Here is a 6678-nt window from a genome sequence, read left to right as displayed (position 1 = left end):
TATTTTTATTGTTATTATTATATCATTATTATATTCTTATTATTATTCTTGAATATATTATTATATGTAAATATTAAGAAATTATTATTATTGTGATAGTTATTATTGTTGCTGGTTATTAAGAAATTATTAATATTTTTATTAATCTTATTATTAACATTAATTATAGTTATGAAGTAATGTTAATAATTATTTTTTTCAGGTAATTAGGAATTTGTTTCCTAGAAATTTTGATCCATCAGAAACTTTTAACGAGATAGCTGCATCGACACTAGCATCTATTGGGTTTTACCATGTTTCGCGAGTAGACAAAATGAGAGGCCATTTGCACTGCTGAGTGTCTTAGAGGAACGATGGAGGCCGAAAATCCACACGTTTCACTTTCTAATCGGCGAAGTGATTGTGACGCTGGAAGACATGACACATATACTTGGTCTCCCGGTTAACGGGGAGCCCGTTACAGGTAGAACGGACAACAGTCACCAGTTTTTGGTGGAGAACTACTTCGCTTGTTTTGTTTTCAGCCCGGTCCGGACGATCATGTCTTGGGTAAGTTAAATCTCGCATGGGTTCGATGGTGCAGAGACACCGAACCGTGCAATACGCAGGAGTCTATTGAGCGGTACGTTTGGGCTCACATTTTCTGCGTGTTCGATACGATTGTATTTCCAGATATGTCTACCACTTCTTTGAACTCAAAGTTTTTGTCTCTACTTCGAGATTTTTACCGGATTCCACTATACAGTTGGGGAACAGCCAGTCTGGCACATCTATACAGATCGTTGTATCGTGTATCACGATACTGTAAAGAGATGAATGAGCCATTCATTCTACTTTTTGTTTGGGCATGGGAGCATATGTGTTCTTAGCGCCTATTCCCCACAATGAGCTCATCGATGTTGGTGTTCCACTTATGCAACTGTATTGTTTATCATTATTATTATTATTGTTGTTGTCATTGTTGTTGTTGTTGTTGTTCATATTGCAATCATGCTAATCTTGTTTAGATGGAGTCATTGGTGCTGGTTTACAAGATATACACGAAGGTCTATGGTGCAGTTTAGGCGACAACTTGATGACATGAGGGTCAACGATGTAAGTTTTAACAATTTATGTTAAGCTGCTTATTTAGAATAATAATTTTACTAATCGGTCTCGTGGTTACTGATGTGCAGTTTATATGGCATCCATATATGGCAGTGGTGGTTCCGGACGACCTCGCCATAAATTTGTTTATGTGCTCCACAAAGTCACTGTTAGTGCCATTCAAGTGTATAGAGTGGCACCCAACAGAACAAATTAGACGACAATTTGTGCTGCAACAGCTTCAACCAGACCCGGCATTCGAGATTGGTGATGATCGTTGCAGGCAGTTGACCGGCCTATAGAACCATGACTGGAGAGACAAGAACAGCGAATGTGTTAACATGTAGAGTTCTGACCGCTATAATACAATACAATTAGGGGATGAGATTGTCGACTTTCATCCTCTCCCGGTGTACTACGAGTGGTACACATAGCAGTACGGGCATCACCTACGATTGTCAGATAGAGTTGCAGGTGAAGAGGCTGACATGAATGAACCACAGGAACAACCACTATAACCAGTTGAACCTCAGCACCAGAACCCTACATACTGCATATGGTAATTCTAACCGATGGTCAGTTCAGTCCGTTGGCTAGAATTGATGGCATCAGCTTGTCACAGGTCCTGCGAGACGCAGATTATCTATTTTCATTGCCAGAGTAGCAAGGGCCCGTTGCTTCTGAGCAGTCTATTGGTCGTCGTGCCATATTAAGTCATGCCAATGACTTCTTGATGGATCGATCGCAGGGTCATGTAGATTCTCCTTGTCCTTCTGCACCACCGTGTACCGAATTGTTCAATTTGAATGAATACATGTAGCAGGAAGAGGGATTTGTGGGACATGACCTTCAGCACGAGTATGATTATGGTGGAGCGAGTGCTCTGGGCATGAGTGGTTCCAGTTTGTACGACATTGGTGGTGCCAACATGTCAGATGTCGGTGCTTCTGATGTTGGCGGTGGTTTGGATGCCGGTATGTCTCAGGGTCATCCGTATAATTTATGGATATAGACTGTGGCCCCGGATAAATACACCCCATCTCAGTATTCGAAGAAGGCGCCGAGGAAGTAGACTATTGTAGTTTATCTTGTATTGTTTGAGTTTAACTTTGTATTCAGTGTTGTATCTCATATTCAATGTTGTATCTCGTATTGTGTATTTAGATGTTTCAATTTATTCTCGTATTTATTATTGTATATTTAGCTTTGTTCTCATATTTTTCTGTTTGAGTTTAGCCTATTGTACTTTTTATCTAACTTCGTATTTATTATTCAATATTTAACGCATACATAAATAAACTGCGTAAATGCATAAAAAGTTTACACACTAGTTTAAAATAGATAATGAAGTTACGTACAAAGTTACATAAAAAGTTAAATAGGTCATAAAAAGTTACATAAAAAGTTACTGACTAGTTTAACATGCGTAAAAACATAAAAAGCTTAACCACTATTGACCTCTGACAGAGCTTGGACCTGCGCGCTGAGGACATCGACTACGGCTATGTCCCTCCCGTCCACATATAGTACACCAGCGAGGATCACACATATCCCGCGAATCCATCTCATTCAAGTAGAGGGTTGACTTCGACTTTCCTTTTTTTGTGCATCTCAATGTCCAATTGGCGATCACCTTTGCTCCTTCATATCTAACCCACGTAGATGGGTCATCCATCGGAACAAAATTGCCTCTGTATACCTTGTAAATTTCAGACATCTTGTACACGTCATGCATATATACTTGCCAATCAAGACGCTGGTTAGCGCAACATGCAAGAACGTGGCGACATGGGAGTCGCTCGACCTAGAAATGGCCACAATTACAGTGTTGTTGCGCAAGGTTAACATTGTAAATGGAATTATCTTGCATTTTGCAGACCTCAAACATCTCATTACGCTTATCGAACTGATTGGTGACAATATTTCCTGCACGTCGAAAACTTTCTTCAACTCTTTTGGTAGAAAATTCTGAATATGTGAATCCATTGCGGACACGCTCATAAGCCTCGACACTCTTCCGAGTAAACAATTTGTTTAGCCGATAGAAAATGGACCTAACAATGGCAATCACAGGAAGATTGCGTGCACCCTTCATGACAGAATTTATGCAGTCTACTAAGTTTGTCATCATATGTCCCCAACGATGACCTCCGTCGAATGCCAATGCCAATCTCATCGCACCATTGAGTATATGCCTAACCCCGTTCTTTAAGCCTTTGGTAGTTTTTGTTGTACTTTTGTTCTGTCCTAGAATAGTCTGTAGAACAAACCATGTAATCATAAGTAGATGCCACAAAATTGCTATGAATAGGACCATAACAGCGAATTCAAATACCTGTGTTAACCACGAGTTTATGCAAATACGAAGCTTTGAACCTCCTTAAGAAGTTGGACCCGATGTGCCTGATGCAGAAAATGTGCCACGCTCTTGGTAGTGACCATGCACCGTTACTGCGAGCTATTGCTGCGTCGATGGAGTTATGGCGGTCAGAAATAATCCCCACGCCATCAATGGTAACAACATATCTTCGCAAATTAGTTAGGAAAAAACTCTCACGCGTCTGGCGTCTCAACCTCGACTATCGCAAATGCAATAGGCACAATGTTTTAGTTCCCATCTTGTGCAACCGCAACTAAAAGTGCACCTTTATATTTTTCATACAGGTGTGTCCTATCAACCTGCACCAATGGCTTGCAGTGTCTAAATGCTATAATACACGGATAGAAGCTTCAAAACACGCAATGGAGAACTCTTACACCTTGAACCTCCTCATTTTCACGGTAAACGGGGAACATTTTTATTTGAGCACGAGACCTTGGCATCTTCGCAGTCATTGCTTTCAACTATACTGGCAGAGTTTGGTAAGAAACTTCCCAATCACCAAAAACTTTTGCGATAGATTTCTGCTTTGTCAACCAAGCCTTGCGGTAACTTGCAGTGTAGTTGAACTTGGATTGAACTTCTACAATAATAGACTTCACCTTTATCGACAGGTCTGCTTCAACCAATGACCTAATAGCATCAGCAATTGTGCCTGAGTCTAACTTGGTATGATCTTGTGAAATTGTACCCATAGTACACATGTATATGCCATTGTATCTCTTGATCTCCCAACAACCTTTCTTTCGAATCAAGCTAGCTCGGATAAGCCAATCGCACCCTGCACCACAACCCTAGCATTTTGCATAGAATGTCTGTGGCTCAGACTCATACACAGTGTAATCAACTCCTCTAGAGATAGTGTAGCTTTTGATTGTAAATATCATCGACTCTCTAGAACCAAATTCCATTCTGACACTAAACTCACCATCTTTCGCCACAACGTTGCCTTCACCTACGACATGTGAAACACCATTAGTCAGACGAGGTATTTAAAATAAATGGTAGTAGTAACTTTAATTAATAATCATAACATACCCATATTTGCATACTCAAGAAATTTCGGGGCATGCATGGCTTCGAGATCCAGAGTCCGCATAAAAGACGGAACATCAAAGGGGTGCTGACTTACAATCGCATGTGATTCATTTTCTACCGTCGGATTGCCTACCAGGTCTCCGTCATCATTTTCGTTATCGACTTTATAGTTGGTTTCAAAATCCTCTTCACTATTGTTGTTATCTTTTTCCCAATCTATATCCCCGAACTCATCAACATTGACTTCCTCGCCAACTACGTCCATCCCCGTATGCTGTTCAAACTCAACGTACAACTCTATCATTGACACGTGAGATCAGGTTTGTTGATAAATATAGAAGATTTGCTGCATACATGCGTCGTCAGTGATGGACATTATTTGAAACTGTATCATCCCACCAAATACTTGAATAGGATTTTTGTACAAAATGTTGCTCACCCTTTTCGAAATGTGACTTTGTATGTTCTCATAAAGACCATTCTGCAACTCTACAAAACTTATGGTACATGGAATAGCAAATGAAAAAGGACATCCACAAACAAAAGTCACTCTTTCGTGTGTGTTTGGTATAATCTCACCGTTATAATACACTCGCAAATTTGCAATACCTTCCATAACTTCAATTTCACCTAGCCCGACTTTTTTGATACAACTAATTGCCAAAAAAACTCACAAGTATGAGATATATGAAAGAAAGAGGAACGGGAGTAGAAGTGAGGTACAACTTGGGTTGAATTGAGTTTCGTATTTATCGATAAGGTTCTCGATTAAAATATTTTTTTATATAAAACGCAGGCTGCATTTTGCAGCTTTCAAAAAAATTTTCGTACCCATTTAAAACGCAACCTACGTTTAGTGTTTTGAAAAATAGAATAAAATAATGCCCATTTTCAAAAACACAGCTTGCATTTTGGGTTTACAACAAAAACAAAAACAAAATTAAAAATTTGACCCTACTAAAACACAATTTGCGTTTTGGGCTTAAAATAAAAACAAAAAGAAAATTTGAAACCTTAAACTCATAAAACACAAGTTGTTTTTTGGGTTGTTTCACAAACAAAAAAAAATAAAAAAAGGTGAAAAAGGCAAAACGTAAGTTGCGTTTTGTCTAACACCTATAGCAATGCAAATACTTGATACACGTCCATTTTATTGCATTACATCATAATTATTTTCATATGAAAAAAAGCAGCCCATTATTGGAGTTTGAGCGGCCAAAAAAATTTCATTATAGAGCAATACTACGTGATTGGCCAGTAATTTACACCTATAATTACAGATATTTTACACATAAAAAATATATAATTTATATTTATATTTACTAGAATTTTATATATATAAATCAATCCAGTTTGTACTCATATTTTTTAGAATTTGTACACATAAATTAATAAAATTTATTTATTAAAAATAATTTATTATTTATATTGGCCAAATAATAATAAAAAAAAACTAAAAATTGTTGACTTACAAGAGTTTTTCTTCCATCAAAATGCATAAATTACGGTCATCATTAAGTATACGTGTTAGCGTACTAAGAGCCAGTTTAGCTAAACTTTTTAAATAAGTTCTTTTGAAAAATGAGCTTAAAATATAAGGACTTTTATTAATAACAACTTTTAAATAAGTTATTTTGTATTTGAAAAGTTATTGTGGAAGTCTTTGTTTTAAAGTTGTGCATTAAATAAGAGTGATAAAATAACTTTTGAAAATAGGAGAAGTCACATTTTTTAACTTCTTCAAAAGCTTTTAAATAACTTTTTGAAAAATTAAAAGTTTATCTAAAAAATTATACCAAACACTATTAATATAACTTTTTATAAGTTAAAAATAAAAAAAAGTAGCTTTTAGATTTTACCAAACGCACCCTAAGTTATTGATTTAAGGCTTAAGACACCACCCAAAGATAAAATAGCCTTATCACGTATTTTTTATGGTGTGCAGCAATACTACATTCAGGCTTAATAGTAAGAAGATAGCACTGACTTTTACCGATAAATTATATACCAAGCTTTGTGAAGCAGATTTAAATGCCCTAGACTTGTCTTTGATTATATAATTAGAGATTATGTACCTAAATTTGGATTTAGATACCTGATAATAAATTTGTAGTGACATTCTATGATTTATTATAAGATGAATTCTTACGTACAGATAAGAAAAAGTACATAAA

The sequence above is a fragment of the Arachis ipaensis genome, chromosome B10 (genome assembly GCF_000816755.2).
Source record: "Arachis ipaensis cultivar K30076 chromosome B10, Araip1.1, whole genome shotgun sequence".
Classification (NCBI taxonomy): domain Eukaryota; kingdom Viridiplantae; phylum Streptophyta; class Magnoliopsida; order Fabales; family Fabaceae; genus Arachis; species Arachis ipaensis.
The sequence above is the reverse complement of the archived record's forward strand: the minus strand, read 5'-3'. Positions refer to the sequence as shown.